The sequence below is a fragment of the Bos grunniens genome, chromosome 11 (genome assembly GCF_055505025.1).
Source record: "Bos grunniens cultivar Pamir isolate PY7600 chromosome 11, Bosgru_T2T1.0, whole genome shotgun sequence".
Classification (NCBI taxonomy): domain Eukaryota; kingdom Metazoa; phylum Chordata; class Mammalia; order Artiodactyla; family Bovidae; genus Bos; species Bos grunniens.
In genome coordinates this window covers 78,659,399-78,687,256 of record NC_141175.1, presented here as the reverse complement: position 1 = coordinate 78,687,256, position 27,858 = coordinate 78,659,399, and the positions used below count along the sequence as shown (strand labels likewise).

Genomic DNA, 27,858 nt, shown 5'->3' with positions numbered 1-27,858 from the left:
GGTATTGGTTGTTCCATCACAAGCTGTTCATTTTGATCACTTATTTTTGGTGGTATCTGCTAGATTTTTACACTGTAAAGTTTCTAATTTTTTTCTTTTAAGTTAGCAAGCATTTTGTGGGGAGATACTTTGAGACTGTAAATATTCTGTTTCTCAGCAAACTTTCATACGCTAAGTTTAGCATCTAGTGATGCTTCTTGGCTGAATTGTTACTCTGATGGCTGCCAAATGATGGTTTTCCAGTTCTGTCATTCCCCCACATTTATTAGTTGGCATTCTACTATAAGGAAAAGATTCCTTTTCTCACTTCTTTTAGTATGAACTCATAAATTCCTATTTTATTCCTCTGTTACTCTCATTTGTTTTAATGTCAAATTGTTCCATATTTGGTCAGTGGGAGACCTTCTAGGCTGGCTTCTGAGTCTTTTTGACATGTTTTTATCGTTCTTTGAGAAGTTTCTTACTCTCCAGCACAAAATGTTCCAAGTTTATCGTGTTGTTTTCCCTTCACCCATCCCTGGAAATCAGCCATTTCTCCAAAGATTCTTAGTTTCTTTCAGTGGACAATGGTGTTCAGAAACTAAGATCTAGACCTGCTGGCTTGTCATTGCTTATAGGGCCTTCAACAGAAAGAACCAAGAAACATTTATTAGATATCCCCAGTTTCTCTAATACCTTCAATTCCAAACCAGCCCCACAGGGTTCTTTCTTGCCTTTACCCATTTGATATTTGTATCTTCTTCCACAATGAGAACCTGGGTCTCCAGCATCATTATTGCAGAACTTTGAATTGTTTAATATTGCTCATGTATTTTGCAATTAAAAATAGTTTTAAGTTTCTTAAAAATCTAAGTAAGCCAACAGAATGATACGTGTGAATGTCATTCATCAGTCTGTTGGTGCAGGAAAAGAGCTTGGGGACTTCTGTGCTTATGCTGCCTCCCAGATGAATTTGGTAAGTGAATAACTGATACTAAATACTTGTTTCGATTCAGCTAACATTTATTGAATCTATACTGTGTTCTCATCCCTAATCAGACTACTTTTATTGGCTCCAAGTTTTTTGCTCATAACCATCAGCAAGAATGTGATAAACAAACCATCAATTAATGTAGTATTATAAAAGTAATGTACAGAGAAAATATATTGAAAGAATAGTAACTAAAGAGAGAGACTGTTTCAAAAACAGCAATTCTAACAACAACAACAAAAAAACTAGACCAAGGTGATACTCAGAGAATGGAAATGAAGGGACAGATTCGAATGAGCTGTTAAAAGATTTGACTGCCTTGTTGACTAAATGAGGAAATGAGAAGTTGAGTTATAGTGGGTCTCCTTTATATGTTCTCATAGTAAGTTCCTCCACCAGGGGGCAATGGTGTTCTTTCTTGGTTTTTAATTTTCCATCCTGCTAAAAGATTTGCAGTTTTAGACGTACAGATCAAATAGATGGACTTAAGTCTCCAACAGCATTGTGAAAAGATAGCCAGAGAAACTTAGTCGTACAATAAAAATCCTGGAAAATATTTATTTACATGTTTCAAAGTGAAGTCGCTCAGTCATGTCTGACTCTTAGCGACCCCATGGACTGCAGCCTACCAGGCTCCTCTGTCCATGGGATTTTCCAGGCAAGAGTACTGGAGTGGGGTGCCATTTACATGTATACATATTCATATAAGTATATAAAATTTCTGTGTATGTATCAACTGGCAGGAAATAATGATTCTTAGAGCCCAGAAACGAAGAAAAAGAAGTCCAAAATGTACATTAGTTCCAACAATCTGTCAGTGTCTAAAACCTACTTAAAGCATCATGTGCATAGAAGACAAAGCCCTGGACTTGAGCAAGGTGGGAAGGTTAGATTAGACATAGGTGCATAAAGCATGGATCCCTACAAAGCATTGTTTTCAGTGGATTTACTATAAAACCCCACTTACACACAAAAAAGGCAGCGGGAATATGTTTTTATCCTAGCCTTAGCCTTGGGAAGACATGGGGTAGAAAATTAAAATCTCTCCTTAAGAACAAGAATGAGATAGACATTTTTAGGCAAGCAGGTGAGTTTAAACCAACCAAATCCTCAGTAGAGGACATTCCAAAAGGCATATTTCAGGAAGAAGAAAATGAGCTCAAAATTAATGAAATTAATTTAATGACCATTAAAGAAATAATGGTCAGTTCCAGAAAATGATAAATATGCAGGTAAGTATAGACAAACATTGATTATGAAACATGTTAACATGTAGTTTGTGGAGTTAATAACTAAAATACTGGAAAATAATAAAATAGTTGGTCAGATTAAGTACTCAAGAAGAAAAAGATATTACAAATTTTCAACTTGGTTAAGTTAAAAAATACATTTTAAAGCAGTACATGTTGAAATTTCTTAACAAAGAATAAAGCGTATTTTCCAAACCGAGGTGTATGGAGTAAGGGAAAATATATCAATCCAAAAGAAGTCAAGAAAGGAGAGTGTGGGGGAAAGACATTTAGAGAACAGAAGAGACAAAGTAATATGGAAGATATAAATTCAAATGTATCTCTAACACAAATGATGTGAATATACTAAATTTTCCAGTTAAAGGAAACAAATTCTGTCACAGGTCTTTTAAAGTTCCAGCCATATGCTGAATGTGCATTTACAGTAAAAGGATGGGAAAGTATACCAGGCAAATATTAATTAAAAGAAAACTGATGTGGCTATATTAATATAAAGAAAGTAAATCTTAAGGTCAGAAGCATTACTAGAGGAAAAAAAGACCATTACATACTGATAAAAGGTTCAAGTTTCCAAGAAGATAAAAACAAGTCTTGGTTATATACTAATATCAGCTAATAGACTAATTATAACTAGTATAAGCTAATAGCTTCAAAATATATAAAGGAAAAATTGATGAAACTATTTTAATGAAATATTTTATATACTTTTTGCACTAATTGATCAAACAGCCAAAATATAAAACATTCAGTAGGATTTGAACAATACAGTTAATAACTTGATGTAATGGACACAGAAAAGATCATGTCAGTAACTGAATAATATGCATTGTTAAGCGTACAACAGTTACCAAAAAATCCTGTACTAAGCCATAAGACAGATGTCAACAATTTTCAGAAATTCGATATCAGAAAGACCAACCTCTAATCATAACACAGGTTAGAAACCAACAACAGATAATTTTTTTTAGAGTGTGTATAGTCGGCCCTCTATCCTTGGGTTCTACATCCACAAATTCAACCAACCACGGATTGAAAATATTCCCCCCAAAATTTCCAGAAAGGTCTGAAAAGCAAAACTTGGATCTGCCATGTGCTGGCAACTATTTAGAGAGCATTTACACTGTATTTACAACTATTTAAATAGTATTATAGGCATTATATGGAGAAGGCAATGGCAACCCACTCCAGTACTCTTGCCTGGGAAATCCCATGGATGAAGGAGCCTGGTGGGCTATAGTCCATGGGGTCACGAAGAGTCCACACAACTGAGCGACTTCACTTTCGCTTTTCACTTTCATTCACTGGAGAAGGAAATGGCAACCCACTCCAGTGTTCTTGCCTGGAGAATCCCAGGGACGGGGGAGCCCAGTGGGCTGCCATCTATGGGGTCACACAGAGTCAGACACTACTGACATGACTTAGCAGCATAGGCATTATAAGTAATCTAAAGGTGATTCAAAGTATATGGTAGGAAGGTGTACTTAGTTTTTTTTTAATATAAATTTATTTTAATTGGAGGCTGATTACTTTACAATATCGTATTGGTTTTGCTATACATTGACATGAATCCACCACAGGTGTACATGTGTTCCCCATCCTGAAGGCCCTCCCACCTCCCTCCCCATACCATCCCTCTGGGTCATCCCAGTGCACTAGCCCTGAGCATCCTGTATCATACATCAAACCTGGACTGGTGATTCGTTTCACATATGATAATATACGTTTCAATGCCATTCTCCCAAATCATCCCACTCTCGCCCTTTCCCACAGAGTCCAAAAGACAGTTCTATACTTCTGTGTCTCTTTTGCTGTCTTGTATACAGGGTTATCGTTACCGTCTTTCTAAATTCCATATATACGTGCTATTATACTGTATTTGGAGAAGGAAATGGCAACCCACTCCAGTACTCTTGCCTGGAAAATGCCATGGATGGAGGAGCCTGCCTGGTAGGCTGCAGTCCATGGGGTCACTAAGAGTCAGACACGACTGAGCGACTTCACTTTCACTTTCCACTTTCATGCATTGGAGAAGGAAATGGCAATCCACTCCAGTGTTCTTGCCTGGAGAATCCCATGGACAGAGAAGCCTGGTAGGCTGCAGTCCATGGGGTCGCACAGAGTCAGACACAACTGAAGCGACTTAGCAGCAGCAGCATACTGTATTAGTGTTTTTCTTTCTGGCTTACTTCACTCTGGATAATAGGCTCCAGTTTCATCTACCTCCTTAGAACTGATTCAAATGTATTCTTTTTAATGGCTGAATAATACTCCATTGTGTATATGTATCACAGCTTTCTTATCCATTCATCTGCTGATGGACATCTAGGTTGCTTCCATGTCCTGGCTATTATAAACAGTGCTGCAATGAACATTGGGCTTCGTGTGTCTCTTTCAATTCTGGTTTCCTCAGTGTGTATGCCCAGCAGTGGGATTGCTGGGTTATATGGCAGTTCTATTTCCAGTTTTTTAAGGAAGCTCCACACTGTTCTCCATAGTGGCTGTTCTAGTTTGCATTCCCACCAACAGTGTAAGAGGGTTCCCTTTCCTCCATACCCTCTCCATTTATTGCTTATAGACTTTTGGATAGCAGCCATTCTGACTGGCGTGAAATGGTACCTCGTTGTGGGTTTGATTTGCATTTCTCTGATAATGAGTGATGTTGAGCATCTTTTCATGTGTTTGTTAACCATCTGTATGTCTTCTTTGGAGAAATGTCTGTTTAGTTCTTTGGCCCATTTTTTGATTGGGTCGTTTATTTTTCTGAAATTGAGCTGCATGCTTGTATATTTTTGAGATTAATCCTTTGTCAGTTGCTTCATTTGCTCTTATTTTCTCCCATTCTGAAGGCTGTCTTTTCACCTTGCTTATAGTTTCCTTTGTTGTGCAGAAGCTTTTAATTTTAATTAGGTCCCATTTGTTTATTTTTGCTTTTATTTCCAATATTCTGGGAGGTGGATCATAGAGGATCCTGCTATGATTTATGTCGGAGAGTGTTTTGCCTATGTTCTCCTCTAGGAGTTTTATAGTTTCTGGTCTTACGTTGAGATCTTTAATCCATTTTGAGTTTATATTTGTGTATGGTGTTAGAAAGTGTTCTAGTTTCATTCTTTTACAAGTGGTTGACCATTTTTCCCAGCACCACTTGTTAAAGAGATTGTCTTTTCTCCATTGTATATTCTTGCCTCCTTTGTCAAAGATAAGGTGTCCATAGGTGCTTGAATTTATCTCTGGGCTTTCTATTTTGTTCCATTGATCTATATTTCTGTCTTTGTGCCAGTACCATACTGTCTTGATGACTGAGGCTTTGTAGTAGAGCCTGAAGTCAGGCAGGTTGATTCCTCCAGTTCCATTCTTCTTTCTCAAGATTGCTTTGGCTATTCGAGGTTTTTTGTATTTCCATACAAATTGTGAAATTATTTGTTCTAGCTCTGTGAAAAATACCGTTGGTAGCTTGATAGGGATTGCATTGAATCTATAGATTGCTTTGGGTAGTATACTCATTTTCACTATACTGATTCTTCCAATCCACAAACACAATCTATTTCTCCATCTATTAGTGTCCTCTTTGATTTCTTTCACCAGTGTTTTATAGTTTTCTATATATAGGTCTTTTGTTTCTTTGGGTAGATATATTCCTAAGTATTTTATTCTTTTTGTTGCAATGGTGAAGGGAATTGTTTCCTTAATTTCTCTATTTTCTCATTATTAGTGTATAGGAATGCAAGGGATTTCTGTTTGTTGATTTTATATCCTGCAACTTTACTATATTCATTGATTAGCTCTAGTAATTTTCTGGTGGAGTCTTTAGGGTTTTCTATGTAGAGGATCATGTCATCTGCGAACAGTGAGAATTTTACTTCTTTTCCAATTTGGATTCCTTTTATTTCTTTTTCTGCTCTGATTGCTGTGGCCAAAACTTCCAAAAGTATGTTGAAGAGTAGTGGTGAGAGTGGGCACCCTTGTCTTGTTGTACATAGTTTATATGGAAATACTACATCCCTTGATATAAGGGACTTGAACATCTGCAAACTGTGGTGTATTGGGGGTGGTCCTGAAAATGGTCCCCTGCAAATATGGAGAGACAACTGTATTTGGATAAAACATGCTTCTAAATAACTGAGTCCAAACAATCATAGTTGAATTAGAATTTACTTAAGATCAAATAATGAAATAATTTATCAAAACTTGTGGGATACAACTAAAGTGGAATTCAGAGGGTTGTGTATAGCTTTAAATGCTTATCTAGGAAGAAAAGAAAGTCTGATAGTGAGCTAAGAATTGAACTGAAGTTAGAAAACAAATCCAAAGAAAGTAAGGGGAAGGAGTTAATAAAAATAAGATTATAAATGAATCACATGTAAAACTAAGGTACAATAGGAAACAAATAGAACTCAAAAAGTTCATTCTTTGTAAAGACAAGTACTTTAAAACCTATAGCAAGACTTATTTTTTAAAAATCAGAAATAGACAATTTTAATAGATATTAGAGCTTAATTCTAGATACAGCAAAGAAAAAGGATACTGTGGACAGATGTCAGTATATTTGAAAAATAGATGAAATGGATATTTTCCTATAAAAATAATAATGATTGAAATTGTCAAGAATAAATTTAAAAACCTGAAAGATCCTATAGTCACTAAAGAAATTTTATCAAGAATCAAACATAAGAGTGAGATAATTTTGCAGGAGAATTATACCAAAATTCTAATAAGTGATTCCATACTTACACAAACCTTTTTAAACGAGAAAAAGTGGGACTACTCAACTCACTTTATAAGGCTAGTATAACCTTGTTACCCAAATCAGGCAAGTACTGTAAAGAAAGGAGAATTACAGAGCATTATCAGTCATGAGCAAAGATGGAAAATATTAGAAAACTAATTGCTCAGTTCTTAACACTTGATAGTATTTTGTGACCAATGCAGGTTTATCCCAGAAATGCAAGATTGGCCAACATTTTAAAAAATCTATTAATTATCCACATTAACAAATAAATGAAAAAATACTATATGATCATTTTTGGTAAAAATCCAACAAACAATGAAAACTAGAATGGAAATTCTTAACCTCCTAAAAGGTAACATCAAAGTCCACAGCAAACATCATGTCAAGTCTTAAATGTATCACCCTTAAAACTAGTAACAAGAATGCCTACTCTTACCACTTCTTTTTTAAAATATTTATTTTTATTTGGGCTTCCCTGGTGGCTCAGATGGTAAAGAATCTACCTTTTTATTTATTTGGCTGTTCTGGGTCTTAGTTGCACCACACGTGATCTAGTTCCCTGACCAAGGATCAAACCCAGGCCTCCTGCGTTGTGAGTGTAGCCTTTACCACTGAGCCACCAAGGAAGTCCCTCACCATTTCTGTTCACATTGTACTAGAGATTCTAGCCAGTGCAGTAAAAGAAGACAAAGAGGAAAAAAGTGTAGAGGTCAGAAGGAAAAAACAAAACCAAGTGTTTGCAGTATTTCAGTGTGTTGTGGCTCCCCAAAGAATCCCCAATGAATTATTACACTGAATAAAGAGTTTATGCAATTTATTGCTAAGGAGATCAGTATACAAAAGCAGAATGTATTTAAGCATACCAGCAAAAACTAAATGTAGTTTGAATCTATATATAATAGAAACTATATAAAAATAAATATAACAAAAGGTGTCCAAGTCCTTTTGGAGAAAGTTACAAAATTTATTGAACAAGACAGAACTCAGCAAGCTGATCATAAAGTTTATATGGAAGAGCAAAGGGCCAAAAGACACTTTTAATGATAATAAGTTGGAGGGACTTGATGTACCAAATATCAAAGTTTGTTATAAAACTGAATTATTAGGACAGTATTATACCAGCACAAAGGCAGAAACAGAGCAACTAAGAGTAGATGAATGCATGTGTGGAAAGGTGGCATATGACGCAAGTGGCATTATAAATCAGTGCGGAAATTCTTCGGTAAATTAAAACTGGATCCTTGTAAACAAAAGCCAAATCCAGGACTTAGATGTGAAAGGCAGTCCTGTTGTCCAATATCAGAAAGCAATTTTCTAGACTTGCCTGGATTCCTAATTGTTTGGTCCCTGGTAGTCCATCGTCGTCAGAAGTGGGAGGCAAGTGTAGTTTTGTAGTTTTTTTCTTCCCGCAGTCTCTGTTTCCTCCATGTGCTTTTATCTGTTTGTTTAGGTCTCTGTTCTTGTTTTCCTCAAGTGTCTGCTCTTTTTTTCTTTCTTGGGGAAACTATTGGAAACTCTGCTCGTGTTGGTAGAAGTTGACCATGAGTTTCATGTAAGGCAGAGGTTAGCAGCAGTAACACTATTGATGTTTTAGATTGGGTAATCGTTTGTTGTAGGAGGCTTTTCTTGCACATTGTAGGATATTTTAGCAGCATCCCTAACCTTTACCCTTTAGATGCTAGAATGCCCCACCCCACCAAGTTTTGTGAAAATAAAAAATGTCTCTAGACTTTGCCATACACCATATGTGTCTTAAGTTTAGAATCACTGATTTGGAGTGATCTATCTAAGGTATTTGCAAAGGGACTCCTAAAATCAGTATATTTAGATACTTCTTTTTGAGATGGTCATATTCTGCACAGAGTAGTCCTCCAGTTTCTCTTGGCTGAAGGATAAAGTGGCAGAAGAAGCAGAAAGTCTTAGTATTCAATATACATGCATCCACTTATTTTGCTTGTTTTAAGTACTACCCACCCTCAACCATGACTGGTTTTCCTCCAACCAGAATCCATCTGTTTTCCCATCTCTGAAGCCTAAACCTCTAGACTTTCGCCAGAGTGTGGGAGGTATGATCAACCAGTGATGTGGAGTATGGGAAGAGGAGAAATCCAGGAAGCTACAGGATCCTCAAACAACCTTAATTCAACCAGTCTTCCTTGTTTCAACACCCCATTTAACCCCTCTTCCGGAGATGCCATCAATCTTTGAGTTTTTTGAGGATTCTAGAGTCCAGTATTCATGTATGGATATGAGAGTTGGACCATAAAGAAAGCTGAGCGCCAAAGAATTGATGCTTTTGAACTGTGGTGTGGGAGAAGACTTGAGAGTCCCTTGGACAGCAATGAGATCAAACCAGTCAATCCTAAAGGAAATCAGTCCTGAATATTCATTAGAAGGACTGATGCTGAAGCTCTAATACTTTGGCCACCTGATGCGAAGAACTGACTCATTAGAAAAGACCCTGATGCTGGGAAAGATTGAAGGTGGGAGGATAAGGGGATGACAGAGGATGAGATGGTTGGATGGCATCACCGACTCAATGGACATAAGTCTGAGCAAGCTCCAGGAGTTGGTGAAGGACAGAGAAGCCTGGTGTGCTGCAGTCCATGGGGTTGCAAAGAGTCGGACATGACTGAGCAACTGAACTGAGCGTGCTTATACTTAATGTCTGTTTACTAACTTATTTGTGGTCTTTCAAAGTTTGCCAAGTCCATTACTATTTGTCTGCTTTCTACTCTCCAAAATTTGGTTCTTTTGGTATCCTTTTTCACTCTTTTTATCCTTAGGATTTATGCACTCCTTTACTGTATTTTTATGTGGGGAGATTGAGAAGGATGAAAACTAGATATGTTTCATTCCTAGATATCATATCCAGATATGCTGTTCATTCAACTGTCTTTATCTAGAAGCTTCAATTTCATGTACTTTAAATACTTGTCATGTTTCTAATTGTATTCAGACACTTAACCCTTTGGAATGTGGACTATCAGGTGGAAGAGAACAGATACAGCCTTTTTTTCCTTCCCACCCTTTCTTATAGATAATATAATTGGGAAGTAGGAACGAAGAGAAAGATGTTAACAGAGGTTATTGGAGATTAACTGGTTGAAATTGAAGTTCATCTTGAAGGGTTATGGGAGATACAAATATAATAAATAAGGTGTGATCAGATTATGAAGCCTAAAAGACTGGTTTGTTGATATCATATTGAATCCAGGAGGCAGGCAGAAAGCATTATGGACTTTTTATCTGAGAAGTGATTTGATGAAAGTAGATTTTATAAATATTAATCTCAGAGCTCTGACAACATATGGACAAGAATAGGGAATGAGTAGAGGCAGAGGAGCCTTCCAGAACTGTGGCTGAAATTCAGATAGAGTGATAAACTAGGCCATACTGGGAAGCATGGGAATGGAAAGGACAGGTTTAAAAGTCATTGACAGGGAAAATTTGATTGTTACCTCCAGTGGGTATAGAAGTTAGATCATAGTCGAATGTGTAGAATCTTACATTCATGGGTGGTAGATCTGAAACACCAAATAAAATGTCATTTGTGGCAAGAAATGTGCCTGATTGAGCACCACGTGATTTACTGAGAAAAGGCCCAATCAAGACAAGTCAAGAAAAGGGAAAGGGAGGCTATTATAAATTCACAGAGTGGTTGCACTGGAATATAAAGATTCCTGAAGAACAGCCAGTCCTCTGGAACAGAAACGCTTTCTCTTTTTTACTTCTGCTTTTATAGGGAACACATCTGGCACAAGGCCCACAAAGGGCCATTCTAATTCCTGAGGTCACGCGACCTTTTTGGTTTCATCTCTACCACCAATTATTTCTTCCCTCTAGTGTTTCAGTTCAGACTACTGAAAGAGAATTAGGGCCCAGCTCTATGTTTCAATTCAGGGCACACGTTACACATGCCTCAGTGGCCAGTAGTGACAGAGGATGGGTTGTGCTGTCCATTCGACAGCAGCTGCAAATATGGCAGGCACATTGACTCACCCAGACAAAAGAGTTGTTTTAATGAATCTGAATTAGAACAGAAATGAAACTTTTTGGTGTACAATTTTACCTTTTGAGGTTGGTCAGGTCAGCTCCAGAATCCCCAAGCTACCTTACAAAGCTACCATAGTGGTGGAAATGTGAAAAGACTGGGATGGGCTTAGTGTGCTTACTCCTTCTGTGCAAGTAGTTTGCACTTCAGACTAACCACTCTCTGAACCCAGCACCAGGTCTGCTGCCTGCAAGCCACCTAGCCTCGTGACAGCACCTCATCCAGGTTTGCTTATGTAATGTTTGTAGAAAAAGGGCACAGTTTGCTGACAAATGGACCAATACACCCTCATCTCAGCCCCACAGAAACTGGTCTGCTGAGCTGCTCCAGGAAACTCGTAATCCTTTCAAATGAGCTTGCAATTTTTCTACATCTATGTAGTTGTTCAAGAGTCAGCAAACTATGACTCAAACTGTGACCCAAAGACTAGTTGCCTGGTTTTGTGTATACGTCTTTATTGGAACACAGTTATGACTATTCATTAATAGATTGTCTGTGGTTACTTTCTTGTACAACAGCAGAGTTGCAAAGCTAAAATATTTACTACCTGACCCTTCAAGAAAAATTTTGCTGACTCTTGTTCTAGATAGTTCTAGAAATGATTAGCATTTTGGGAAAAATCTTGAGTAGGTATAAAAGGTTAGTGGCTGCACAGTAGTGGTACAGTGTTTTCCCATGCTGCTACTTTTATTGTTTCGTAATTCCTTAATCACCTTATGGGCCACATTTGGCCAGAAGTCATTCAGACATCTCTCAGGGTTATCTTACTGGCCTAAGCTAAAGCTCATGTTATTCTACACTGATGGATTAAACTGTTAAGTAATTCAATCTAGATGACTTTACAGTTTAATGCAAATGTCTTTAGTTTGTTCCAATTATTTACCCTAGGATTTTATTTTCCTGCTACATGCACTCAAGAGTAATAGTATGTGTGATCTGGAATGCTGAGGTCTCTTGCCAAATGCAGTCCTTTGATTTGTTTCCACATCACCGAGTTGGCCTTCAGGTGATGTCGCTGAGATTCCCCAAACAGGATATTAAGTTTTACCCAGCTGGAGAAACATCATCCTATTTCATGATTTAGTGGGCCAGAGATCCTCCTGCCTTCTCACACTATCCTTCATCTATAAAATAAGTGTTAACTTGCTTTCTTTGTGGATTATTTGCAACAAACCTCTATTTTCAAGACTCTCTCCTCAAAGTCAGGTGAGCATACTCAGCTAAGATAGCCCATTTGGAACACATGAGCTTTGGCCAAGAGTTTAAGGTTAAAAATACATTGCTTACAAAAGTTCTCTGGTGTCTGTTCGTTTTGCCAACAAATTCTTCTCTTGAAATATAGGATCTTTTTAAAATTTTTATTTATTTGGCTGCCCTGGATCTTAGTTGCAGCACATGGGATCTTTAGATGTGGCATGTTAACTGTTAGTTGCAGCATGTGGGATCCTCTGTATTGGGAGCATCGAGTCTTAGCCACTGGGCCACCAGGGAAGTCCCTGAGATATAGGATCTTTTAAGTCAACTGCCATTCTGTCTCCAAGAGGCCAGGGGGAGGGTTTGTGGCTGTTGCATGGTGAAGGACCTGCCCCACTCTCACACCTACCCATTTCTCCCCTAGGCTCTTGATTTAGCACAAGTTGAAAAACAGGGAAATGGAACATTCTGGCTTAGGCTTGCAGTTAACAGGAGCCTTTTGAATGAGAAAAATATGTGTTCATAACCATCAAATTTGAAAGATATGGCTACTGGAAATTTGGGCTGTTTCGGAGCCTCCCAAGTTTGCCCTGCCCCCAAAGCCCTGGTGCTACTTCTCTGAAGTTCTACCTGTTCCTCCTCCTCCTACCCCAGAAGCCTTCTCTGACACCTCCAGGCTTGCCACAGTATTTCACTACAGCCTGCATTTTCCCATCATGATGTTGACATCACTCCTTCTCCTGTCCTTTCCATGGGTTCCACTCCCTCCCCAACTGAATTGTAAGGTCTTGAAATACAGTGACCATGCCTTTTCTGTTCAACAAGACTCTTAAATAAAGTCACCAAGACCAAAACGGTTGCTTGTTCTCCAGAACATAGTATAGGAATTCAGTGGTTATGAAAGAATGAACGAACTGAACAAACACACTTCAGATCTACCTAGGGCAGGAATATCAGAGTTAGTGGCAGTTGCCTTTCCAACAGCCCTAGGGGCAAGGAAGTTCCAGAGAGAGCCTGAGAGCAGAGCCACAAGTGTGCAGCAGTGTACCGCACCTCCCCTTTCCTCCCCTCCTTACCCTTCCTCTCCCAACATCCAGCCTGACTGGTTGGAGAGCCTTCATATTCCACAGAGGAGCTTTCAACCTTCACCTCATCCCTGGAAAAGATCCTTTTCTTATTCAGCATCATGTCTAAAAGTCATTTAGTCTTGAATGCAAACACTGCAGAAAACATGAAGAGCCTTAGAAAAACTGCACCACTACTGGGAGTCTTATTTTAATTATTCTCTAAAAATTCACTCTTTGTTCAGTGTCTGATTTCATTTGGGGCTGGTTTCCTCTCTTGCAGGCCCTGGACGCATGAAATCTGTATTAATTTATACATGTGGCAGGATAGTACAGCCTATCCCTTTCCCTGTGTTTAACTGCCTTCTTTCTTCCCCTCACTCAGGCAACTAGCCTAGTTTGTGCTTCTTACCCAGAGGAGAGATGTGATAGCTAGAAGTAGAGAAATGAGTGTCAGAGAAAACGGCTTTTGGTTTCAAAAGTTGCACTTAGGCTAAAGAAGAAGAAAACTTACACCATAGACAAAATATTTGGAGGAAAGGATAATTAGCATAGAAAAGAACTCTTTATCCCTGAGGGGCAGGAGATGAATTCCTGGGAAAATACCACGTTTCCAGGTCCTGTGCACTACTATACAGGGTCACCCTGGAAAGAAGGCACAATCCTAGATGGTTGTCTGGGAATATAGAAAATGTTTTTTACACCCTCAGGAGGGCCCCAGGAAGATTTCAAGACCTCAGAGAAGGACTAGGTGCATGGTGGCTCCCTCATGAAGGGGCTTTAGGTAGGCTGGTAGAATTTTTCATGCCCCAGTGAGACATAAAGCTTTTCTCCTTGTGCCTGAGAGGATGCCAGAGAAATGGAGGGTGCTTCTGAACCTGAAGGGGTCATGCAACCAGGGTAATGGATGTCTCAGTAAATACCAGTGTATATGGTAGAACAACCTTGGGGAGCAGATTCAGCACTCCCTCCACTCCCCCTCCCCCACCACATACCTTGACACCTCATAAACCCCTCCTAGGCACTAGACACAATCAGGGGATAGGGGAGGTTGAAATCTACAAATTCACTGAGATTAAGTTACTGACAATGCCAAGAAATGGAAGACTGGAATAAAACTTAGGTTCTATTTCTTACATAAATGTGTGGATTAAGACATGTATCCACTGCTCATACCTTATATTTAGGGGTGACATTTCCCACAGAGCAGCTGTGTTCAAGTAGCCATTAAAATGTCTTCTTAGGTTTTAAGTTTCTAGAAACCAAATGGTGAGTGTACTATCCAACATATGCCATGAAAGTAGAGCCAATAACTGGAGGGAAAGGTTCTCTCCTAATGGTAAAGTGTCCAAATTCCCTGACCCAATAACAAAGTCAAATGATCCAAGTATAAAGATTGTGTGTCAACATTGAAAAAAATGTTTTTGCTTAAACTCGAGCATGGTATTCACTCTACTTTTTTTAGTATCCACCTGATTAAGAAAATACATAACAGAAAGCTAAGATATATTCAGCAACATTGTACGATAATTTCACTCATCATAAAAACATTTATGCATATTTGAGAAGGAATCCATATGGATGTGCACATTTTTCACTTAGTCTGCAGACAGAACATGCATGTGGGTTTGCAGATTCCCCTCAGGTAACTCCACCACTCCCAGGGGTCTGAGGACCACAAGTGGGAACCTGCTGGGCCAAATCATTTGAAATTAGTCTTATTTGGCAACTGCAATGTGTGTGATGGTGATGTCTTGCAGAAATACCTCTTTTAGTATTCCAGTCTGTGGACTCTGGCAGAATAATAGTTTGTTGCAAAACAGATCACTCTTTTTTGTTTGCAAAGTCTTCATACCAGCTGAATCACAGCTTGCTTTTCACTTCTCGTAACACCTTGCAACATCGCAAAATATTTGCTGGAGTTTGTGAAGGGCGGCTACAGAATTAGTAAACTGAAAGGAAGCCTGCCTTCACTCCCACCCCTGTCAGCACCTTCTGTTCTAGCAGACCGAAAGGCAGCTTGAGAACTCTGATTGCTTCTCCAGATAAGGACTACTCTTGGCACTGTCGCCTCGTGGAGAATGGAAGCAAAGGAAACATTAGGGAGTTGTGCAGGTGCCAGTTCATGATACCGTCACTTCACAGAATGAAATCGGTAAACGACTCCATGAAGGTAAATTGCTGTGGTAACCAACCTTCTCAACTTTTCTATCTGTAAGTGAAGACAGTATGGGCTATTTCTCTTTGGGAGTATATAATCTGGTTTTAATGAATGACCACCATGCTCTAACTCCTACTTAACTAGGCTTATACAATGCTAAGCCAGGGAGGGACCTTAGCAAGTGTCTAGTTCACATCCCAGGTTGATAGATGAGGAACTGACACTCAAAGAAGTGAAGATGTACAGCTAGCATGTCTCAGACCTGATCCCTTGTTTCCTCATTAGTTTTCTAGTGCTCTTTTCCGTTTACCACGCTGCCTTCTGAATGGACTCACCCAACTTCCATGAGTGGATAAGAGAAATGGGACCACTGTTAGACATAAGGCCATCATCACTTCTTACTGAGAGGTCAAAGCAAATATTATGGATATGCTGGTGTCTTAACTTTCTCCAGAGTTATCACAGATTTCATATTCCAACAATTTTCATTTATCCAGCTGATATGAGTAGAGTTAATATCACGCTTGAATTTAAGCAAAAATATTTTTTTCAATGTTAAAATGTAGGCTTCACATTTAATTAGATCATTTGACTTGATATTATTAGGTCAGAGAAGTTGTACACTCTACTATTAGAAGAGAACATTTCCCCCAGTTATTGGCTCTACTTTCATGGCATATGTTGGGTCATCAAAGGTACTAGGGGAAGACATAGTGTGGATAGGTAGGGTGTGGCCTGTAGAAAAGAATTAGAATGTACCAAGATTATATTGAACAGGTATAGTAAGAATAAAATAAACTTCTTTTGTTATTTTCCATTTTTATTTATTTATTTTTGGCAACACTGGGTGTTCAATGCTGAGTGTAGGCTCCCTCTAATTACAGTGGGCGGTGGCTACTCTAGTTGAGGTGTATGGGCTTTTCGCTGTGGTGGCTCCTCTTGGTGGAGCAGGGGCTCTAGGGCATGCAGGCTCAGTAGCTGTGAGGCATGGTTTAGTTGCCCTGAGGCATATGGAATCTTACTGGACCAGGGATCCAACCGAGTCCCCTGCATTAGTAGGCGGATTCTTATCCTCTGTATCATCAGGGAAGTCATACACTTTAGTGATTCAGAAAACATCCTTTAGGAATATGCAAAGCCTTATTTCTTCAACCACAGTTTCCATTGTATAAATACATGTGAAGGTGCTTTGAATTAAAGATTTCCTTTCAGTTAGTGAATCACAAGGCCACAGACAATGTGGCTATTAGGAATCTTCATAGGTTGTCATAGACAGAAATGGCAGAAATTTGAAGTACTTCATACCATTATTTTAAAAGCAAACCAAATGCACTGTGGTGACCTGAATGGGAAGGAAGTCCAAAAGGGAGAGGATACATGTATGTGTATGACTGACTCATTTTGGTATATAGTAGAAACTAACACATTGTAAAGCAACTATACGCCAATAAAAATTAATTTTAAAAGAAGCAAATAAAAATCTAAAGTTAAACTGAACAGTAAAATTGAGGAGCATTTTAGATAGAGTACTATTTCATTTTAAAGGGACATGTGAATACTGATACTTAGTCCCCAAAAGTCTGAAACCATCTGGAGATCCTGTTAAAATGCAGATTCTGGTTCAGCAGGTCCGAGATGAGACCCACAGTTCTACGCTTCTAACAAGCTCTCAGTGGTGTCAAAGCAGCTGGTCCTTAGTCCACACCTCTAGAAGAAAGGGATGAGTTTACTTGGTGCCCATATCTTTAAATGTGTTTTCTATGGAGGTTGACCCTGACTTTTTCAGATCTACGACTACCCTCAGTCATAGGAATCTTTCTGCCTCTGAATTCCTAGTACACTTATTATATGTATCATCCACAAGCTCTTAGGTACTAGAGTGTATTATGCCCTATATAGGTATGTCTTGTGTCGCCTACTAGATTATAAGCCTATCTGTGTTTGCTCAGCCCTGTGTATACAACATAGATGCTGAGTGAAGAACTACTGATGACTGGTTGGTACATTGAAGATCGTTCGCCACTTCCTCAGAATGCTACAGCTAGCTCATGAATGAACTCAGGACTTAAATCAAATGTCTGGTCTAAGAGATGCTGAGTCTATTCTGCCTCTCATTTCCCCTCTCTAAGTTGGTGTTTTAGAAACCAGTGGTTGTGTGGAGGATTCTGCTTGGGTATGTGATAAAACAACAACAAGCTGTGAGGGGAAAAAAGGTCTGGTAAGAGTGAAGAGACTGTGGCAGCAGGAAGCACGCGCACTGGCTGCATTAGACTACCAAAGTAAAAACCCTGGAAAGAGCACAGGCTTGGAGGCCGACAATCCAGTGTTCAAAGCCCCATTTCTCCCACAAGTTGTGTCAGATAGTTTTCATGCAGAGTAGTAGCTCCATCTAGTGGCTTACTGCTGCCTAAGTTCCCTCACAAAATTATGTCTTCTAGTACAGTTGATGGTCATTTGATTCATCCTTTCATTTAATTCAACAGCATTTACTGAATGCTTACTGTATGCCGAGCATTTGTCTTCTAAATCTAAAACAGTGAACAAGAGAGACATGGTCCCTGCCTTAAGGGAGTTTGTGGTCAGATGGGAAAGACAGAAATTGAATAATTTGTCAAGTACATTTTTGTTTTTATTTTTGTCTTTTAAATTTTTACCATTTTAATTGAAGTATAGTTGATGTATAATCTTATATAAGTTACAAGTGTACACTATAGTGATACATAATTTTTAAAGGCTGACTTCCATGTGTAGTTATTACAAAATATTGGCTATATTCCCCAGGTTGTGTAATATATTCTTGTAGGTTATTTTATACAGGACAGTTTGTACCTCTTAATCCCCTTCCCTCTTGCCTCTCACTACTGGTAACCACTAGTTTGTTTTTTATATCTGTGAGTCTGCTTCTTTTTGTTATAGTCACTAGTTGTATTTTTAAGATTTAGTAAATTTGAATTCAAATTACAAAAAGTCGTATGAAGAAGTATAGCATCCTTCTTATAAGAAGTATGAGTCTGTAATAAGGCTTCCTTAGGGAAGTGACGTTGAAGGTAAGAAGAGAAGAAGTTGGCCAAGACACAACATCAGGCATGAATCAGACACCCAGCAGCATCTCTCCGGAGACCTCAGCTCCCGTTTCAGATCAGGACCAGTCCATTGGGAGCTCCAACCTTGAGCTATGGCCTCTTTCATCAGTCATTTATCATCTATCAGTCCACCCTGCACAAATCACTTTATATACATCATCACTGATCTTATATTATCCTTTTATGACAAAATTCACTTGCACAAAGGTCTGAAATGACACACCAGAGATAGGATTCACACCCTGATCTCTCTGCCCCCAAAGTCCATAGTCTTTCTTCTACTCATGGGGTCTCCCTAAAGCCAAGGCCAGATCTCTTCATTCTGCAGCTTGCCTTCCCCTAAAAGGAAATCATTATGAGAAGTGTTTAGGAAGAGTGAAAATGTGAAAGGAAAACAAAATAATAGCTTGGTGGGTCACATGTGAAGAGCCTCTTACCAAGGGACCCGAGTCACTCTTTGCCTCACCTTGTCTGCCGTGGTCTATGAGCTTGCCCTGCACTGGACCCCAGGTTTCAATAACTGCCCCAGCCTAACTTTCATGGCCTAACTTTCAGACTCTCCCAGTCTGGCCCATTTCTAGGGTGACCAAATCAAAATAGTTTGCTAAGAAATGTCCCAGTTGTAATGCTGAAAGTCCTGTGTTAGAAAAAAACTTCTTAATCCTGGGCAAACCAGAATGGTTGGTCACCCTACACACCACACAAGCCTGCAGCCATTTTTTGACCCATTGAAGTTTTGCTCTTGGTGTTAAATCACAAGATCATAGGAACATTGTTGGGGAGACTTTCTTTCCTAATGGAGGAGATTGCTCCAGTTTACTTTTTTTTAAAACACATCGATCGACCATAACTAGCCAAGCCAGCAGAGCAGTGTGTAGCCCATAAGAATACATGAACTGTCACAATGGAATTCTCAGGAAGAGAAGCTCACGTGTCACCCTGTTCTGATCACTTCTGTAGCTCAGTCTGCCCATCTTTGTAAAGTGGAAATCAAAAGCCATGAGAAAATTTCCAGAAGAAATAAAATGGGCCATGATCAACAAGGAAATGGATCATGGTTAGGGATATGTGCTCTGAAATCAAACCACCTGGCTTCTGCCCTGCTCTGCCAGAAGGTCATTTGTTATTTCACCAATACTTATGGGCCAGGCACTCTTCTGAGCACTTAAACATTCAGATCCTTTAAACCTCATAGAAGTCTTAGCAGGTTGGTACTGTTATTCATCCCATTTTACAGAGACTGAGGTGAAGCACAGAGAGGTTATTTAACTTGCTCAACTCACACAGGAGCAAGAATCTTGGGCTGGTTTGTTGACAGCTCTGTTCCCCTACTTCCCCCAGAAAAGTGGAGATAGTAAATTATGATGCCTACTTCACTGGGTTGTTATGCAGATTAGCTGAGATAGTCTGTAAAGCCCTTAGCAAAGGGTCTAGACCATAGTAGGCTCCCCATATTGAATCACAAAGTATGTACTACTTAATTGGAGTGACAAAACACATGTGCTGTAATCATCAAAAATATAACTGGCAGTTTAGGATAATGGCTAAATGAGTGAAGCAGAAGTCTGGGGTGAGGCAGGATATGTAAAAAGCCCTGAGTTTAGGAAAAGGAGGGCACAGTTAAAGACCTTATTTACATGAAAGACAATTCTCCCATCTCTTTGGGGAGAAATAGCAAAGAAGACGTCTAAGGATTGATGATTGGCCTCAAAGCCCTAGGCTTTCCTTTCCCAAAAGAGGAACAGTAAACACATCCTCAGTTCTGGGAAGAAGTTCTGGAAAGCCCCAGATAGGTGAGCTGAAGTACCTGGAGAAGCCCCCGGGAGGGCCTGAGCTGGACTGGCCAGGGAGGCCTGAACATGCTGCCTTTTTGGGCCTCTGGGGCAGGGCTCCAGCCCACAGTCCAGATTTCTACCATGACTTGCTTGCCAGTGTGAAGCCACAGTTGTCTTGGCATTATCTCTCTGGCTTCATCAATTTAGACTCTCATCTTTGGCTCAGAGAACTCAGTCCTCTCTTCTTCACCTGTGCTATTTTTCATTTGCTCACCTGATTCCAGGGAAGACACAGGACTATGTGTCCCAAGCAGCGGGGGAACTTGAAGGCAGAGGGGACTGGCAGGGTGAGAGGAATAATGCTTATCAGAGATGCAGCAAGGTTACTCACAAATAGCTGTAGACTCCTAGAAACTCACTCAGGTCCTTCATCAGAGACAGCATTAAATTTCATTTCGGCATCCTAGTAAGAGTTGTAATTAGCAGCATGGAGAGAACAAGAATCTTCTCCTCTGGGCTGAGAGACCAGAGCAGTAAGCCTTGAATGGACATTGCTTATCCAGTCAACCTATGGTCCCTTTCTTCTTCTTCTCCCACCTCTTACAATGTGAGTGAAGCTGTGCTCTCAGGCTCAGGGACTTCTTCCTGGTTGCGCTGCTTTGCCAGCAAATGGATTCTCTATCTCTCCAAAGCCCTTTTGGATAGATGACTACATTGGATGGGACCAGGTTTGCATTTCCATTTCTCGGCTGGATGTTGCTCTCTTCAAATCTTTGGCATTCAGGACTGGAGATTCCATTTCTCCCCTTGTGTGGATTCTACACCCTGCCCGGAGCCAATGCCTCTGGACCCCTTGTCTGTGTGGAGGATTCAGATGATGGTTGGTGCCTGACACATCAACCTTGGTTTCTGGGCTCTTGAACTGTGGGTAGGAAGTTGCAGAAGGGTGCCACCACATGGCAGAATGGGTGGGGTACAACAATGGGGAGATTCCCTCACAATGACTTTTGGGGGAGGAAAGGAGCACCTGGGAACCCAGGTGGTCAAAGGCAATTGAATTGTACAAATTAATGTTGCCCAGGGAAATACAGCTAAGGTCATCATGTGCCTCTAGATTTCCTCTAATGAAGCTTTCAAGAAGAGACCGGAATTAAGCTTCAGTTGAGCTTGAAGGATGGACCACCTGATGGTGGGATGGGATGGGATAGACCACCCATATCGTGCATTCAGGTCTGCATTTCAGCTCAAGGTGTTGTAGGAAAGTGGAGCTGGAGAGGATGGTCGTGTCCCAGGTCTCGGGTGAGTACCTGGGATGGGCTGCCAAGTGAGGGTCCTCGGCTTTGTGCAGGAAAGAACTCAAGAGTGAGCCATGGTAAAGTGAAAGCAGATTTATCCTGCAAGGTACACACTCCATTGACAGAGTGTGGACCGGCTCAGAAGGCAAGAGGCAGCCCCAGGGCATGGGGTCCTCTGGGAAAGTCAGAGCAGCCGTGGGTGTGGTTAGTTTTTATGGGCCAGGTAATTTTATAGGCTAACCAGTGGGAGGAATATTCTAACTATCTTGGAGAAGGGGTGGGGATTTCCAGGAATTGGGGCACGACCCACTTTTGGCCTTTTACAGTTGGCCTCAGAACTGTTCTGGAGCTTGTGGGTGTGTTATTTAGCATAGGCTAATATATTGTCAGATCAGATCAGTTCAGTTCAGTCGCTCAGTCATGTCCAACTCTTTGTGAATCCATGAATTGCAGCACGCTAGGCTTCCCTGTCCATCACCAACTCCCGGAGTTCACTCAGACTCAGGTCCATCGAGTCAGTGATGCCATCCAGCCATCTCATCCTCTGTCGTCCCCTTCTCCTCTTGCCCCCAGTCCCTCCCAGCATCAGAGTCTTTTCCAATGAGTCAACTCTTCTCACGAGGTGGCCAAAGTACTGGAGTTTCAGCTTTAGCATCATTCCTTCCAAAGAAATCCCAGGGCTGATCTCCTTCAGAATGGACTGGTTGGATCTCCTTGCAGTCCAAGGGACTCTCAAGAGTCTTCTCCAACACCACAGTTCAAAAGCATCAATTCTTCGGCACTCAGCCTTCTTCACAGTCCAACTCTCACATCCATACATGACCACAGGAAAAACCATAGCCTTGACTAGACGGACCTTTGTTGGCAAAGTAATGTCTCTGCTTTTGAATATGCTATCTAGGTTGGTCATAACTTTCCTTCCAAGGAGTAAGTGTCTTTTAATTTCACGGCTGCAGTCACCATCTGCAGTGATTTTGGAGCCCAGAAAAATAAAGTCTGACACTGTTTCCACTGTTTCCCCATCTATTTCCCATGAAGTGGTGGGACCGGATGCCATGATCTTCATTTTCTGAATGTTGAGCTTTAAGCCAACTTTTTCACTCTCCACTTTCACTTTCATCAAGAGGCTTTTGAGTTCCTCTTCACTTTCTGCCATAAGGGTGGTGTCATCTGCATATCTGAGGTTATTGAGATTTCTCCCGACAATCTTGATTCCAGCTTGTGTTTCTTCCAGTCCGGCGTTTCTCATGATGTACTCTGCATAAAAGTTAAATAAACAGGATGACAATATACAGCCTTGACGTACTCCTTTTCCTATTTGGAACCAGCCTGTTGTTCCATGTCCAGTTCTAACTGTTGCTTCCTGACCTGCATACAAATTTCTCAAGAGGCAGGTCAGGTGTTCTGGTATTCCCATCTCTTTCAGGATTTCCCACAGTTTATTGTGATCCACACAGTCAAAGGCTTTGGCATAGTCAATAAAGTAGAAATAGATGTTTTTCATCTATTGAGTGTATATTGAGTGTATAATGAGGCTCAAGGTCTACTAAGTTGAGCCTTCCTCCATCTTGGATCTAATCAGTTCTAACTGGTTTTTGTCATATCCTCTCAGATTTGAGGTGAGCCTGTCTATGAAATAAGGTGTGCTCGTGTTTTTGTTTATTGTGATTTCAAAGAGCAGGGAGGAGAAAATGAAGATGAGAGAAGGCATGAGGAACTAGCATTTGTAGAGCCCTTTGAGTGCTTGAGATAGAGGCCTCACATGCATTAACTTTCTCTTCCTCACACTGATCTTGGGAGGTGTTGTTTACTGCACTTTACAGAGGAGGAAACAGAAGGCACATTGTAGCACAAGTATCACAGCTAGTAAACAGAGAAGCCAGTTGCTACTTTGTTCTTTATTTAGTGTAAAAATTAATGAAAAAATTCTGAACAATTCAGTCCTAAAAAATAAAAAAAGACTTCATGAAGCATGCCATCCAATCCAATGAGCTGTGTGACCTGGGACAAGTCAGTGAACCTCTCTGGGCTATAGTTTGAATATCTATATCAAGAAGCTATTCTGGAATGATCTACCATCTAAAAGCTTCTGACCCAGTCTCTAATCACTCTTGTTCTCAAAGAAGGACTTCCTCTTGCCCAGCTCGAATCTCTCAATAACCTAAATTGTACTGATAGGAAATCTGTACTAACAGATTAGTACTCATCAGGAGTACATCAGGAATTCACATCCTCCTCGGCTGGACAGCACTTGCAGAGCTGTGCTATAACTCTCCTAAATCAGGCCCTTGAATAGGCAGGAGAATGAAAACACAAAGTGAGTGCTGAGGGGGTTCTGCGTCACCTGCGTTTCTACCTCACCGCTCCCCCACAGCCACTGTAGCCAGCGTGGCTTCACCTTGCCGCTGCTCCCTCTGCAGCTCAGGTGCTCCCCCACAGCTGGCCACTTGCACCAAGGGAAGAGCCGGTGGCCACCATGCTTTATCCCAGGGCAGGCCTAGCCAACACAAACAGGTTGGACTTGCATGGCCTCCCCTGTCCCCTGGGAGAGCACTGCCCAGGTAGGGACAATAAGATAGTATTTATGAGAAAAAGTATCATCTACAGCGGCACATGCACCTTGAAATTCTAGGAGCTCTGAACTGCAAAGGCACTCCCTGGTTCCCTGTGCAATCTGTACTCCCTTGGTCTCGGTGGGGAAGGGAGCACACACCCACACACATATATGCACATACATAGACACACACACATATGTATTTACATGCATGTACGCATACCAGCTGTCCCTGGAGTTTGCTAAGCCTCTCACATGAAGCATCAACAGCCCTAGGAAATTGTACTTATGAACTCTAATTCCACTGGAGCTTGCCAGCATTCCAGGGCCAAGTCAAGGCTTTTAAATAGCTGTGGACTAGATTCTAACCTTGGAGCACAGACTGGACAAAAAAGGGCCTAAAAATGCCAGGGAAGCCAAAGTCTACCTTCCTCACCATCCATGTCCCTTTCTCCTACCCAGCCTCCTGTATTCACCCTGCAATACATACACCAAAAAATCAGTAAATCCCAAAATGAGCAGTTGGCTGTGAGAGACAGATGCCAGTTGAAGCTTTGTGTGTGAGGGTGTGTGTAGCTGTGCCCAGCGCTTGATCCAGGGATGGCCACCAGAGGCAGTGTCATAATTTAAGTCAAGTTGTCTTTGGCACCTGCCTGCGGCTCACAGATTAGCCTCTTTGTTCCCATCCCAGCCCTCCTCAGGCACCCATCCAAGCTGCTCTGTGCACTTCAACTAAATTTATAGGACACTGCTCCACTCGGCACTGTGCTGAGGAGTACAAAGTCATTCTGGTATCAGGTCTGTTGCAAGCTCTGCGTCCTTGGGCTTCTCAAGTGACTGCTTTTGCTCCACCATAGAGATGCTGGCATGATGCAAGAAAGATGATGAGGAACTCAGGCTCAGAGGAAAAGCCTAGGCTTCTCACCAAAAGACTGGCAAATAACCCCCTACCTGTATGTTTTAAGTTAAAATAAGGCTCCCCAGGTGTGCTAGTGGTAAAGAACCTGCCTGGGAATTGCAGGAGCCATAATAGATGCTGGTTCGATCCCTGGGTCGGGAAGATCCCCTGAAGAAGGGAAGGACAACCCACTCCAGTGTTCTTGCCTGGAGAATTCCGTAGACACAGGAGCCTGGTGGGCTGCAGTCCATGGGGTCACAAAGAGTTGGACACAATTTAGCAACTAACACTTTGTTTCTTTGAAGATGCTTAAGGCTTGTGTGTTTCATTGTCTTATCTGCTCTAACCAATGTTTTCAAGTAACTGATTAACAATAGTCCCAATTGCATTTGATGACAGATCAGATCAGATCAGATCAGTCGCTCAGTCGTGTCCAACTCTTTGCAACCCCATGAATCGCAGCACGCCAGCCTCCCTATCCATCACCAACTCCTGGAGTTCACTCAGACTCACATCCATCGAGTCAGTGATGCCATCCAGCCTCTGTCGTCCCCTTCTCCTCCTGCCCCCAATCCCTCCCAGCGTCAGAGTCTTTTCCAATGAGTCAACTCTTCGCATGAGGTGGCCAAAGTACTGGAGTTTCAGCTTTAGTATCATTCCTTCCAAAGAAATCCCAGGGCTGATCTCCTTCAGAATGGACTGGTTGGATCTCCTTGCAGAAGGCTCTCTCAAGAGCCTTCTCCAACACCACAGTTCAAAAGCATCAATTCTTCGGCACTCAGCCTTCTTCACAGTCCAACTCTCACATCCATACATGACCACAGGAAAAACCATAGCCTTGACTAGACAGACCTTTGTTGGCAAAGTAATGTCTCTGCTTTTGAATATGCTATCTAGGTTGGTCATAACTTTCCTTCCAAGGAGTAAGCATCTTTTAATTTCATGGCTGCAGTCACCATCTGCAGTGATTTTGGAGCCCAAAAAAAATAAAGTCTGACACTGTTTCCACTGTTTCCCCATCTATTTCCCATGAAGTGGTGGGACCAGATGCCATGATCTTCGTTTTCTGAATGTTGAGCTTTAAGCCAACTTTTTCACTCTCCACTTTCACCTTCATCAAGAGGCTTTTGAGTTCCTCTTCACTTTCTGCCATAAGGGTGGTGTCATCTGCATATCTGAGGTTATTGAGATTTCTCCCGACAATCTTGATTCCAGCTTGCGTTTCTTCCAGTCCAGCGTTTCTCATGATGTACTCTGCATATAAGTTAAATAAGCAGGGTGACAATATTCAGCCTTGACATACTCCTTTTCCTATTTGGAACCAGCCTGTTGTTCCATGTCCAGTTCTAACTGTTGCTTCCTGACCTGCATACAAATTTCTCAAGAGGCAAATCAGGTGTTCTGGTATTCCCATCTCTTTCAGAATTTTCCACAGTTTATTGTGATCCACACAGTCAAAGGCTTTGACATAGTCAATAAAGCAGAAATAGATGTTTTTCTGGAACTCTCTTGCTTTTTCCATGATCCAGTGGATGTTGGTAATTTGATCTCTGGGTCCTCTGCCTTTTCTAAAACCAGCTTGAACATCAGGAAGTTCACGGTTGACATATTGCTGAAGCCTGGCTTGGAGAATTTTGAGCATTACTTTACTAGCATGTGAGATGAGTGCAATTATGCGGTAGTGTGAGCATTCTTTGCCATTGCCTTTCTTTGGGATTGGAATGAAAACTGACCTTTTCCAGTCCTGTGGCCACTGCTGAGTCTTCCAAATTTGCTGGCATATTGAGTGCAGCACTTTCACAGCATCATCTTTCAGGATTTGGAATAGTTCAACTGGAATTCCATCACCTCCACTAGCTTTGTTCGTAGTGATGCTTTCTAAGGCCCGCTTGACTTCACATTCCAGGATGTCTGGCTCTAGGTCAGTGATCACACCATCGTGATTATCTGGGTCGTGAAGATCTTTTTTGTACAGTTCTTCTGTGTATTCTTGTTATCTCTTCTTAATATCTTCTGCTTCTGTTAGGTCCATTCCATTTCTGTCCTTTATCGAGCTCATCTTTGCGTGAAATGTTCCTTTGGTATCTCTGATTTTCTTGAAGAGATCCCTAGTCTTTCCCATTCTGTTGTTTTCCTCTATTTCTTTGCATTGATCGCTGAAGAAGGCTTTCTTATCTCTCCTTGCTATTCTTCGGAACTCTGCATTCAGATGCTTATATCTTTCCTTTTCTCCTTTGCTTTTCGCTTCTCTTCTTTTCACAGCTATTTGTAAGGCCTCCCCAGACAGCCATTTTGCTTTTTTGCATTTGATGACAACATCTACAATAATATCCTAATTCCTTTTTTTTTTTTAATTACCATCTACAGTTTGTAAGCGCTTCAGCAATACGTGAACCATGAACTTGCAGATATTCAAGCTAGTTTTAGAAAAGGCAGAGGAACCAGAGATCAAATTGCCAACATCCGCTGGATCATCGAAAAAGCAAGAGAGTTCCAGAAAAACATCTATTTCTGCTTTATTGACTATGCCAAAGCCTTTGACTGCGTGGATCACAATAAACTGTGGAAAATTCTGAAAGAGATGGGAATACCAGACCACCTGACCTGCCTCTTGAGAAACCTATATGCAGGTCAGGAAGCAACAGTTAGAACTGGACATGGAACAACAGACTGGTTCCAAATAGGAAAAGGAGTACGTCAAGGCTGTATATTGTCACCCTGCGTATTTAACTTCTATGCAGACTACATCATGAGAAACACTGGGCTGGAGGAAGCATAAGCTGGAATCAAGATTGCCAGGAGAAATATCAATAACCTCAGATATGCAGATGACA

At 40.9% G+C, this 27,858-nt stretch overlaps 1 long non-coding RNA gene across 1 annotated transcript; it reads left to right on the top strand.

The window, feature by feature from the left end:
- The first annotated feature begins 15,292 nt into the window (after positions 1–15,292).
- On the top strand, positions 15,293–27,602 carry LOC147363373 (uncharacterized). The gene is made up of 2 exons (XR_015137023.1): positions 15,293–15,431; positions 27,392–27,602. It is a non-coding gene; the product is annotated as an uncharacterized LOC147363373 (long non-coding RNA).
- The last annotated feature ends 256 nt before the right edge of the window (positions 27,603–27,858 follow it).